Genomic DNA, 12,628 nt, shown 5'->3' with positions numbered 1-12,628 from the left:
CCTGTGGCACCTTATAGACTAACAGATGTTTTGGAGCATGAGCTTTTCTGGGTGAATACCCACTTCGTCGGATACATGCAGATAGACACTCTGAGCCCCCAGGTTTTCCCATTCTGGCCTACAGCTACCCTGGCCCCACAACACTGAAGGCCCACATAGCAGGGCCGCAGGGTAGCTCCAGTCTAATGATGATTGGGTTATCTGAAACTCCCAAACAAATCAATCAAATCAAATATCCCAAGCAGAGATTTTCCCCTGAAAAAGAAGAGCCAGAGATCCCATGAAGTCCCCTATGAGGTTTGCTCCTGCTATTGACCTTGGGCAGCAGTATGAAACCTTCAGAGATGGATAGATACACGGCAGCAGTAACATACACCAAAGCATTCTCTGCTCACACTGACAGCCTGGAAAACAGACCCAAGTTATGTCTACACTGGCACTTCTGTCGGTATAACTTACGTCACTCGGGGTTTGAAAAAACACCCCTCTGAGTTACATAAGTTACACTGACAGAAGTGCCAGTGTGGATAGCCCTATGTCAGAGGGAGACACTCTCCCACCAACATAGCTACTGTCGCTTGTTGGAGGTGGTTTAATTATGTCAACAGGAGAGGCCTCTCCTGTTGGCAAAGAGTGGCTATACGAGCAATCTCACAGTTGCATCGGTATAGCTGAGCTGATGTACGTTCACTAGCGTATTCATGGCACCAGAAAGAGAAGACATTGTGCTATCTGGAGGAGATCCAAGGGATGGAGTCCCTTTTTCTCATCATTCAGGCCCTGCAGTCTCCATATAGACCTCGCCTCCACAGCTCAGAACAGAATGCATATTAGTGAACGCTTTCAGCAGGTTCCTGGCAAGTTTTCAATGGTCAAAGTTTGGGTACCTCTGTGATGGAGCATCCCTGATTAAGGCCCTGTGTACGGCCTTAATATTTATTGTCAGCTACGACTATAAACCAATCCAAATACTAGCTGCCTTGAATAATCCCTCCCCTGCTCCCACCTTCCCACCGACAGCCACTGGGCAAAAATCAAAGAGGCCCAAACTTACAACAAACAAAGCCCCACATTTCGGTAGAGTCACTGAAGGCTGGCTCTGCTGTGGCCTTTACTTAGGGCCACACCTGGGAAAGCCGGGCATAGTCTAAGCAGGCAAGCTGCCTGCTGACCTTCCAGGAGCGGGAGGAGCGGGAGGAGCCTGCAGCTGGTTCTCTTTACTCATGCTCTATACTCTCCATTTCCTCACCCTCATGTCCTGCCCTGACACTAAGTGGCAGGACCTGTTACCACTTATTGAGGGTGAGGAACCCCGGTGGGCCAGCCTATATTCCATCTTGGTTCTACGGCCAGCCTGGGATATTAGTTGGTGGCTCCTTTACGGAGCCATGAGCATGGGCGTGTACCTGGTGTGGTTCACTCATGTTCCCAATGCCTGTCCATTTTGCGGCATGGGGGAGACTCTGGCGCACGTTTACCTTGAGTGTGCCAGGTTGCAGCCCCTTTTCCAGCTCCTCCTGGACTTACTTTTGCGTTTTTGGATGCACTTCTCCCCCCATCTTCTCGTATATGCACATCCTATCCAGGGGTCCACAAACTCATGAGACCCTCTCATCAGCCTCCTTCTAGTGATGGCCAAAGTGGCGATCTACAACACCAGGGCAAGGATGTTGGCTGAGGGGGTTCTCTGTGACCACGGGTCTTATTTCCAATTCTCTCTCCGTTCACGCATCCCGAGTTCCTCTGGGCAGCCTCCGCTGGCTCCCTTGACACCTTCAAGGAGCAGTAGGAGCTGTCCGGGGTTCTCTGCTTGGTGTCCCCTTCAGGTTTCCTACTTTTGACCCTTTGACCTTCACACCTGTCCTTGTTATTTTTTCTGCTCTCCCTCATAATTATTTGAGCTCAGTGGATCCTCCCCAGAGGCTTGGGGAAGGTCCTTTAGCCACGGGTGGGCGCAAACCCAAGAGGAGAAGTGGGAGGAAGCAGGCCACAGAGAGCCTGTGGAGCTGCTCTAGTATCTCCTGCTCCCTTATGGAGAGCAGTGGATCAATATAGCAATAACAGATCTTTGCTCCTGCACCTCGCGCCTCACTCCTAGCCCTCTGCTTTGTTTCACCCCACCCAGAGGTGCATCACAGTGGCATGGATTCCCCAAGTCTGGCCTTTGTATGCACAGGACCTTATTGGTTCAGGCTAGGGGGCCTTGATAAAGATTTGCCCTGTAAAGCAGAACCCATTGCTGTATAGGCCAACTTCTTAGGGAACTCACCAAATCGTTATTAAAGCTTGTTAAAAGCAACTGGTCACTACTGAGCATCAATAGCGTCTTTTATTCCTATCACTAATAACTGTGATTGGAGTCAAGGGCTTGCCTCATCCCATTGCTTCTAGGGTTCAGCTGTGACACCCATTGGTGACACATCCCTTACTCAGAGTCCAGATGACTCACAGAATTGTTCTCAAAGTCGGTTTTGCATTCAACATTTATACTTAGTAACAAAGGGATTTGTGCAACACTCCTTACCTACCTCACTGGGTGTTCAGCCAAATTCCTCCCCCCCACCTCGAGGGGAACTTCACTGGCACCCAGGGTTAGGATCATAGACTGGGAGGGGGACCGGGATGCGGAATCCAGAAAGTGAATTGCAGCAGTTCACCTGGATATCTAGCCTTAGTCCTGAAGTTTGGAATGTTCTATTGATTCAATTTTTCCAGTGGAGCCCGATCTTGATTCCTGGATGCTCCAGAGAAATGCTAGACTGTTGTGACACACAACTGGCATCAAGCAGAGAGTCCTTGTTTTGTTTCCATATTGAGCACCAACTCTTCCAGACCCTCAAGATCTTTAAAAAGCTCTTTGCAGTGGCTGGCACAAGGAAATGATACTGATTTTCCATGTGACTCATAATTCCCTAGTTTCCTTCTTTTCCCTGCATTGCCATATTATATCCCTATATACGAACCACACTGATTCATCTCCCACAGCTCAGATTGGAAAAAAAGGCAGAGCTGATAGCTAGTTTTCTAAATTCATCCATTTAAAGCAACACTGTCAGGTAAAGAATCGTATATTGTGGACAAGTGCATGTCTCTCCCTATGTTACTAATAGCACCATAGGTAATTAGAAGTGAAGGAGTTTTAAAAATCCAGTTTACAAGTCACTGTTTAGGCTCTGTTTATATTTCCCTCAGTATAGATAATAACAATAAATTAAATTGGTTTCACTTTTGTTTACAGGCCAGTTCTCAGTGCTGCAATCTTTGGGTTGCAAATGTAGCAGTCAAGGGAAGGCCAATACTTGTGATCATGACACCACCTAGTGGCTTATGCAAAGTAAGCAGTAGTGGAATAAGGGAAGTTCCTCTCCTGGATCAGGAACTGGTTAAAAGTCAGGAAATAAAGGGCAGGAATAAATGGTCAGTTTTCACAATGGAGAGAGGTAAATAGTGGGATGCTCCAAGGATTTGTGTTGCTATTTGTGCTGTTCAATGTATTCATAAATGATCTGGAAAAAGAGGTAAACAATGAAGTGGCAAACTTTGCTGATGATACAAAATTACGCGAAAGTTAAGTCAAAAACTGACCATGAAGGGTTACAAAGGGATCTCACAAAACTGGGTGACAAAATGGCAGTTGAAATTTATTGCTGATAAATGCAAAGTAATGCACATTGGAAAATATAATCCAAATTAGACATACAAAATAATGTCTAAATTCGCTGTTACCAGTCAAGAAAGAGATCTTGGAGTCATTGTGGGTAGTTCTCCAAAAACATCCATTCAGTGTGCAGCGGCAGTCAAAAAAGCGAACAGAATGTTGGGAACCATCAGGAAAGGGATAGATAAGAAGACAGAAAATATCCTAATGCCACTATATAACTCCATGGTAAGCCCACACCTAGAATACTGCGTGTACTTATGGCTGCCCCATCTCAAAGATATATTGGAATCAGGAAAGGTACAGAGCAGGGCAACACGAATGTTCAGGAGTATGGAACACCTTCCATACAAGGAGAAATTAAAAAAACAGCCTGTTCAGCTTGGAAAAGACACAACTAAGGGGGATATGATAGAGATCTATAAAATTATTAATGGTACAGAGAAAATGCATAGGGAAGTGTTATTTACTCCTTTACATCACCAGAGTGGCAATAAGATGGACACCTGAAGACAAGCGAAAACAAGGCCGTCCGAAAACAACATGATGAAGAGCTGTGGAAGCCAACCTGAAAAATATGGGGCACAGCTGGGGAACCATTGAAAGACTTGCTAGAAACAGCCAGGAGTGGAGGAGTTTCATCGCTGCCCTCAATGCCAGAGCGTAATGCAAACATAATGATGATGATGATAACATTAGAACCAGGGGTCACCCAATGAAATTAATAGGCAGCAGGTTTAAAGCAAAAGAAAGGAAGTACTTCCTACTCAATGCACAGTCAACCTGTGGAACTCATTCCATGGGATGTCATAAAGGCCAAAAGTATAACTGCGTTCAAAAAAGAATTAGTTAAGTTCATGGAAGATAGGTCCATCAATGTCTATTAGCCAAGATGATCAGGGACGCAGTCCCATGCTCCTGGTGTCCCCAGGTCTCCAACTGCCAAAAGCTGAGACTTGACAACTGAGGTTGGATCACTCCTAATTGCCCTGTTCTGTTCATTCCATAGGAAGCATTTGTCACTGGCTACTGTCAGCACTCAGGGAGTTCTCCTGTATCTTTGGTGCTATAGACCTGTATCTTTGGTGCTGAAGATCCAGGGTTCAGTCCTCAGTGGTGATGGGTTACCAGTCTGATAAATATCCTTTTGAGCAAATTGCTCAAAACAAAGGAAATATGGGTTCACCTGTGCTGAGAGGACAGCTGATTCCCAGAAAGATGTCAGTCTGTTTCTGTCACTGTGCTAAAATGACACTTAAAGATGCTCGACAAAGAAAAAATATGCTCTGTAATTAAATATTGTACCCTCTTTTCCTTCAGTTATGAGCTAAGAAAGCTTCAGACCTACTCCTTGAATCTTCTAAAGAGAACTCCAGCAAAAATAAACAAGACAAGACTTGATATGTCTGGGGTTAAAGAAAAGCCAGGAGGAAAAAAATCTAGGCTAATTGTACACTCTGTAAAGAAATAAAAGAATGCAAATTTTATTATATTACTATTTATATTACAGTAGTGCCTAGAGGGCCCATTTTAACCACTCTACCTTCACATAATAAGAGACAATCCCTGAACTGAGGCCAGGGCCAGCTCCAAAGTTTTTGCCGTCCCAAGTAGGAAAAGAAAAAAAAAAGCGATCTGCAGCTCTCCTGCCGCCGCTTCAGTCTTTGGCGGCTGGTCCTTCGCTCCGAGAGGGAGTGAGGTACCCACCGCCAAATTGCCGGACTTGCCGCCCTTCGCCGTTGGCCACCCCAAGCACCTGCTTGCTGCGCTGATGCCTGGAGCTGGCCCTGATTGAGGCATTTATAATCTAAAGAGACAAGACAGACAAAGGGGGTGGAGAAACTGACTTGTCCCAGGTCAGTAGGAGAGCCAGGAATAGAACCCAGACCTTTGGCGGTCTGTTGCAGTGCCCCATCCACTACAGCATCTGCTTATTCCCTTCACAGCTTACTTTTAAAATCAGATGCATTTTTAATAGCCTGTGATGGGGTGTACTTATCCCATACCAGTTAAACAGTGGTTAACCGAATGCTGTGGGCTGAGGAAGCCACACTCCCCTCACCCCTGCTGCGCATGCGCCAACTGGAACCAGAGTATAAAAGGGAGTAGCTCAACTCAGTCTGGGCTGGTCACTTATGGGAGTAAATTTGTGTTGCAGGTGCCTGCTGGAGTGCCAGGGCACAGAAGTCAGCTGGGTTAAGACTCCAGTGGACCCCCAGACAACTGCTGGTGGAGAGACAGTGGAGGCTGAGAAGACTGGCATTGGAAGGAAGCAGCTCAGGGACTGGGACTGTAGTAATGGATGACTGGGACTGATCATAGAAGTAGAAGTCGTCCGGATTGGGACCTGGTGGGAGAAGGGTGGGTTGATGCCTGATGGGATGAACTTGGCTGCAGAAAGACAGCCTTACTGACTCTGGCCATTGGGTCGTACTGCCCTGAGTTGCAGGGCTACTACATAGACCCAGGCCACTTGGAGCATTAAATACCCATTTGGCTAACGCCCACAATCTGACACCCCTCGATGGGGTGTACCTACCCTGTGACATAGCCAAATACCACTTCATATGCAAACTGGACTTTTCTAAGGCATTAGACACTATTAATAGGCTCCCTTTTTAGTTTCCTGGCTATAACAGTTTGTATTTGGCTAGGTTCTTCTTTTATGCATGTGACTGTTTGCTCTCCTTTGGTTCTGTATGTAATTCCCCTCCCCAGCCCATGCTCATATGGGTTATTATGAAACCATGCTCTGTAAATGAGCACATCATAGGTGTGTGCATGGAGCGTGGGGGTGAAAAGCAGCTTGTGCCAAATATAGAAAGCAAAAGAACTGGCATTGTGATCCTTGGACTGCAGTGTTTTTCATGCCTGGATTTTCCGTTCTGGCAGATGCAGACCATAAGAACAAAAGACATTTTGTTCTGCTGACACCTGCCTCTCTGCTCCAAAAAGGATGCCAGTTTTCCATTCTCCCTGTAACAAGCAAAGCCTTCTTACTTTGACCAGCAGTTGCTGCTGCATGGTGGATTCTCTATCACCTGAAGTCTTTAAATCAAAATTAGATCTTTCCAAAAGGTACACTCTGACTCAACTACAAGATACAGTTTTAATGTGGGAATCACAAGGTAAAATTATATGGCCTGTGTATAGAGGGAGAGCAGGGTAGATGATTATAATGGTCCCTCCTGGCCTTAAAACCTATGAAGTGTGTTCAGGACATTCACACCTGTTTTCCTGCTCTATGATCTAGCAAGGCCACTCACTCTAGGCTTCTGGGTTCCCAGCCATTGCCTCTTGGGAGGAGACATGCATCTCACCCCAGTCAGAAGGGAGAATTTCCAGGCTGCACAGCCCCCTGATTATAGTGTGACTTCACTAGCAAAGCAGACTGTCTAAGCAAGCTTGCTCGCTTTATCTTCAGAGAATTGCCCACACAGATTTTTCTGTGCAAGCACATTTATTCATAGAGTAAAAGCATTACAGAGAAAATGTCCTGAAAACAGTAAAAGAATCTACATACATGCTAATAAGCTTACCAGAAATCACTCCCTCACTCCAACAAGGACTGTGGTTGGTGATTTGCTTTTCAACCAACCCCACCCAGGGGGTTTCCTGTGGTCACCAGTTCAGCTCAAAACAAGGACACCCGTGACTCTGAGACTCACTCATTTATCCCTTTGGGCCTTTGAAGAGATGTCGGAGAGGTAATCACAGGCCGTGACTTTCTGCTCAAGATGAAGCTTCAGAAAAGTGGGGTGAGTCATTTACATTCCCCTCACCCAAAGTCTTTTCTAGGAAACCCACGTCACACCTATTGTTCCTGTAGGAGTCTCTCCCACCCAGGAGGCCATTCCGCCTCACTACGGCTGTCACCAATAGTCTGGGTCTAACCCCTCTGGCCGGGCTGAGCGACAAGCAGTCTATGGCCCAGAGCCTCCCGGTGAGGCAGACAACTAACAGTACATATGGGTAGGCAGCCAGCCCCAGGGGTGTGTGTGTACAGATGGGGGTCGCAGCAGAGCGTATGGGGACCAGGGCCCACCCTATTCCACTGGGTCCCAGTCAAGGGCCTTGATAAAGGTGGGTGGTGCTGCCACTGGGTCAGCGGGGAATACACAAACACGCTGCCTCGCTTCCCAGCAGCACAGCTGGACCAAAGTCTGGTTCCCTTGGGCTACTTCCTACCCAACTCTGTTGGCATTGCTCTGTCAAGCCTGTGTTCTGTCTCACCGACGCACAGTCAGGTAGCGTTCCCTCCAGTACCTTTCGGAGCCTGCAGCGTCCTCCACATATGGGGAGCTGAGCTGCTGGTTCTGAGCCCTGCACAGGACTCAGCTCCCTAGGAGAGAGAACTGCCCCCTTCCCTGGTCCAGGCCCAACTAAACTACAGGGCCCTCCCTTTATACTTCCTGTTCCACTCAGATACTTCTGGGAAAGGGGACAGGGCAAGTTTTGGCTCTGCCCACCAGGGGTCTCTCCCCCTCGAGTCCCAAAAAGTCCTTTGAAGTTTCCAGTACTTCTCAGAGATGACATTAGTTGTGTCTCCTAGAGAGGTTACATACAATTCTACAATAACACATAAGCAAATGTATGTTTAATACAATGGACCTCAAAGGTATTAAACTTGATTCAAAAAGGTTTGTCCAGGATATTTCAAGAAATTACTGTAATTGTCACAGGGACATTTGGGATGGGGAGGATCAGGCCATACAGCCCAGAACTACTTGAACTATAGTCTGGGGACACAAAGATCAGATTGGCAAATTCTCAGCATTTGTTCTATATGATCTGAATTCAGAGGTACTCTCTGCAGGCAGCAGGGGGAACCAGGACTTAGACAAACAAGAACTTAAAGTTTATTAATAAGGAAAAATTCATTTTGCAAAGAAAATAAACAAGCATGCTGATACCTCTGCTTATTACATTATTTATGCTCTCCTCACTCTTGCCTGGTGCATCCCTTCTGTTATTGTACCCACTTGTCTTATTCCTCAAGTCAGATTTTAAGGCCAGAAGAATCCGTTGTGATCAGCTAGTCTGTGTCCTGCATGAGCTCAGGCCAGAGAACTTCACCTAGTGATCCTGTATCAAGCCCATAGCTTGTGGTTGAGCTAGAGCATTTATTTTAGAAAGACATGTAATAATGCTTTAATGTCTGCAAGGGATGAAAAATCTACCACATCGCAAAGTAAATTGTCCCAATGGTTCATTACCCTCACTGTTAAATGTTAGTACCTTAAGTATATCTACTTACATTATAAATTCTTCAGGAGGGGGCATCTTTTAGTTAACTGTATATGGTAGGGCTCTGACCCCTGATAAGGGTTCTCTGGGCACTACAATGAATAATGAGGAGGAGGAGGAGGATGGTAAATGATAATTCAGTTACAGTATCTTCTGTTGTCCCCTCCTTCTTGAGAGCTTCTAAGAGAGATTACACTTTCTGATCCTCCAAGGTGCTCAGCACTTTGTCCCTAATCCAATAAAGCACTTTCGCCTGTGCTAAACTTCAGTACAGGAGTTGTCCTATTGACTTCCATCAGCCCGGGATCAGGCTCCAGATGAGCTCCCTGCAGATGATGAGTGAAACATATGTCGGCCACTGGATAGCATAGAAATACAAAGTTTGTTACCCCCAGTAATGCTGGCAAAATTCTATCCTGTCATAAGATCATGTAGGTGAAATTGCAGCTGGAGTGGTTTCATTTTGGTTAAGTGAATAGGAGGTAAAAACCAGAAGCCAGATCTTCAAGTGGTGTGGTTCAATATAGTTCCAATGAAGAGACATTGACTTACACCCATTGAAGATTTGCCCCACTCTTAAAATGGAAAGTTTAAATTCTACAGTTTTTGAAAGTCAGGGAAAGAAGCATGGGCTTGTGGTCACAAACACAGGATGGGGAACCAGAAGGTCTTTGTCTCTCTGGCTACATGCTTCCTGCATGGCCCGGGGCAAATCCCTTAATATCTTTATGCCTCAGTTTCCTCTATGCTATTATACAGGTTTTATACTGCACTCATCACTATAGCATCTGAGCGCTTTCCAGTAGTGAATAAGCAACAAGACTACACATCTGTCACGTGTTTGTTCTCTCATCATCTCCCCAGAGGAAGAAGCACATGCAGTGGAGTGTCTTGTTTTTGGTAGGGTGTGGTTGTTGGGTTTTTTATTATATTGTGACAGGGTTCACTCACTGCTGGGGCTCCCCCTTGTGGCTGGATCTGGGAATCAGCTCCCATCTGGTCTAGCACCCCCTTCTATCATTCACTTGCCCTGTGGCCCTTCTCACTCTCCAGGATTCAGGGCGCTCTCTCTACATGACTCTGATCACCTGGCCAGAGGGCTTATAGTTTCCCCTCCTGAAGTATCTATGTCGTGCCAGACCAACTGACTGGATGCCACCTTCACCAGTCCTGTGCCACTTCCCAGTGGCTGGTAGGGGAACCTGGGCCTGCCCGCTTCTCCAGGTTCCATGCCAGGGACCCTACAATCAGCAACAAAGGTCTACACAGTCTCAACTCTTGCTGCTCTTTCTCTGGGCTTCTTCCTACTCTGCCTTCCACAGGCTTTCTCCTCTGCAACTCCTCTGGGTAACACTTTCCTGAAGGGCTAGGATCTCAGGGCTTTTGCTCCCCTCCGGGTTTCCTCCTACCCACCTCTCTGTGCCCGGAGTGACTGCAGTCTCTTTCCCTGCAGCCCCTTTCTTCTCTCGACTTTCTACAAACCCAGCCTGCTGCTGCCTAGCAACCCTTCATCTTCAATGAGTACTTATCAATCAGGCCTGACTCTCCTCCAGATGCATCCTATAAGGTTAATTGGTCTCTTCTGAGCCACCTTATCCCTTTCAGGGCTGGGGTGGGATGAACACCCCATCAAATATACCTATACCTGTTCCTATGTGTTTAGGAACAGGTATAGGTATATTTACCTATACCGGGGGGGGGGGAGGGATAGTTCTGGGGTTTGAGCACTGGCCTGCTAAACCCAGGGTGGTGAGCTCAATGACTGAGGGGGCCATTTGGGATTTGGTCCTGCTTTGAGCAGGGGGTTGGACTAGATGATCTCTTGAGGTCCCTTCCAGCCCTAATAATCTATGATTCTATGTTGGAGAAGGCAGGTCAAATAAATGTGCCATGCACTCAAAGTGGAAGATGGTGTGGTTTGTGCAGGTCCTTAGTAACAGGTTTGTGATGGGTTGGGTCACAAAAATCCCTTTGGGACTGCCATCTGATGTGCCTAGACTACCTCTGAGCCCTTTTTCCCTGCCAGCTTGGGACTTCAGTATCTTGCCTTGTTTGAGCCAGACACGCTTGACTGCTGCAAACACAGATCCAAGTCTGAACCATGTCCCCCACAAGCTGCAGACTTAACTGACAACAGCCTAAGAAGTGCTCCTCTCTCCAGCACTCAGATACCCAGCTCTCAATGGGGACCAAACCCCAAATAAATCCATTTTACCCTGTATAAAGCTTATACAGGGTAAACTCATAAATTGCCCTCTATAACACTGATAGAGATTGGTTTAAGAGTAGCAGCCGTGTTAGTCTGTATCCGCAAAAAGAACAGGAGTACTTGTGGCACCTTAGAGACTAACAAATTTATTTGAGCATAAGCTTTTGTGGGCTATTGTTTGCCCCCCCAGGTATTAATACTTATGCTGGGTTAATTAATAAGTAAAAAGTGATTTTATTAAATATATAAAGTAGGATTTAAGTAGTTCTAAGTAATGACAGACAGAACAAAGTGAATTACCAAGTAAAACAAAATAAAACACGCAAGTCTAAGCCTAATACAGTAAGAAAGTGATTACAGATGAAATCTCACCCTCAGAGATGTTCCAATAAGCTTCTTTGACACACTAGACTCCTTTCTAGTCTGGGCCCAATCCTTTCCCCAGGTACAGTCCTTGTTCCAGCTCAGGTGGTAGCTAGGGGGTTTCTCATGACTGCAGCCCCTTTTGCTCTGTTCCACCCCCTTTTATAGCTTTGGCACAAGGCTGGAATCTTTTGTCTCTTTGGGTCCCCACCACTCCTTGTAAATGGAAAAGCCCCAGGTTTAAGATGGATTCCAGTACCAGGTGACATGGTCACATGTCCTGTGAGACCCCAAGCCTTCATTCTTCCCAATCTGATTCACACTTGCAAGTAAACAGAGTCCTCCACAGTCAATTGTCCTAGTTTATGGGATCCATCAAGATTCCAGATCACCATTAATGGCCCACACTTCGCATAATTACAATAGGACCTCAGAGTTATATTTCATATTTCTAGTTTCAGATACAAGAATGATACATTTATACAAATAGGATGACCACACTCAGTAGATTATAAGCTTTGTAATGATACCTTACCAGAGACCTTTTGTATGAAGCATATTCCAATTACATTATATTCATACTCATCAGCATATTTTCATAAAATCATATGGAGTGCAACATCACATTTAGTTCCCAGGGGAGTTCATTCCACAGCCTCAAATTGCCCCTGGAGAAGATTCTCCCTGCCACACAGATGAGCTTTACTCCTACGATTGAGAGTTCCACCACGCCAGAGAAGCAAAGCTGTCGGCCAGTCTCTGGCCCCGAGCTTTAGACGGTCTTTTAGGTATCCTGGGCCCAGGCCATGGAATGCCTTGAAGATAAGGGCTGAGACCTTTATCTGGATTTGAAATTCTATGAGAAACCATTATAGCGCATGGAGCACAGGTCTGATGTGGTGGCAATAGTCTGTAGTGTTGAGGAGATGCGCTGCAACGTTCTGAACTACTTAGTTCTTGTCTACACCACAAAGTTGCAGCGCTGGTGAGGGGGTTACAGCGCTGCAACTTAGGAGGTGTACACATCTGCAGGGCATTACCAGCGCTGCAACTCCCTGTTTGCAGCGCTGGCCGTACACCCGGTCGAACCTCGGGTGTAGCGGATCCAGCGCTGGTGATCCAGCGCTGGTCATCAGGTGTAGACACTCACC

The sequence above is a fragment of the Gopherus flavomarginatus genome, chromosome 2, assembly GCF_025201925.1.
Source record: "Gopherus flavomarginatus isolate rGopFla2 chromosome 2, rGopFla2.mat.asm, whole genome shotgun sequence".
Lineage (NCBI taxonomy): Eukaryota > Metazoa > Chordata > Testudines > Testudinidae > Gopherus > Gopherus flavomarginatus.
This window is presented reverse-complemented; position numbering follows the sequence as displayed.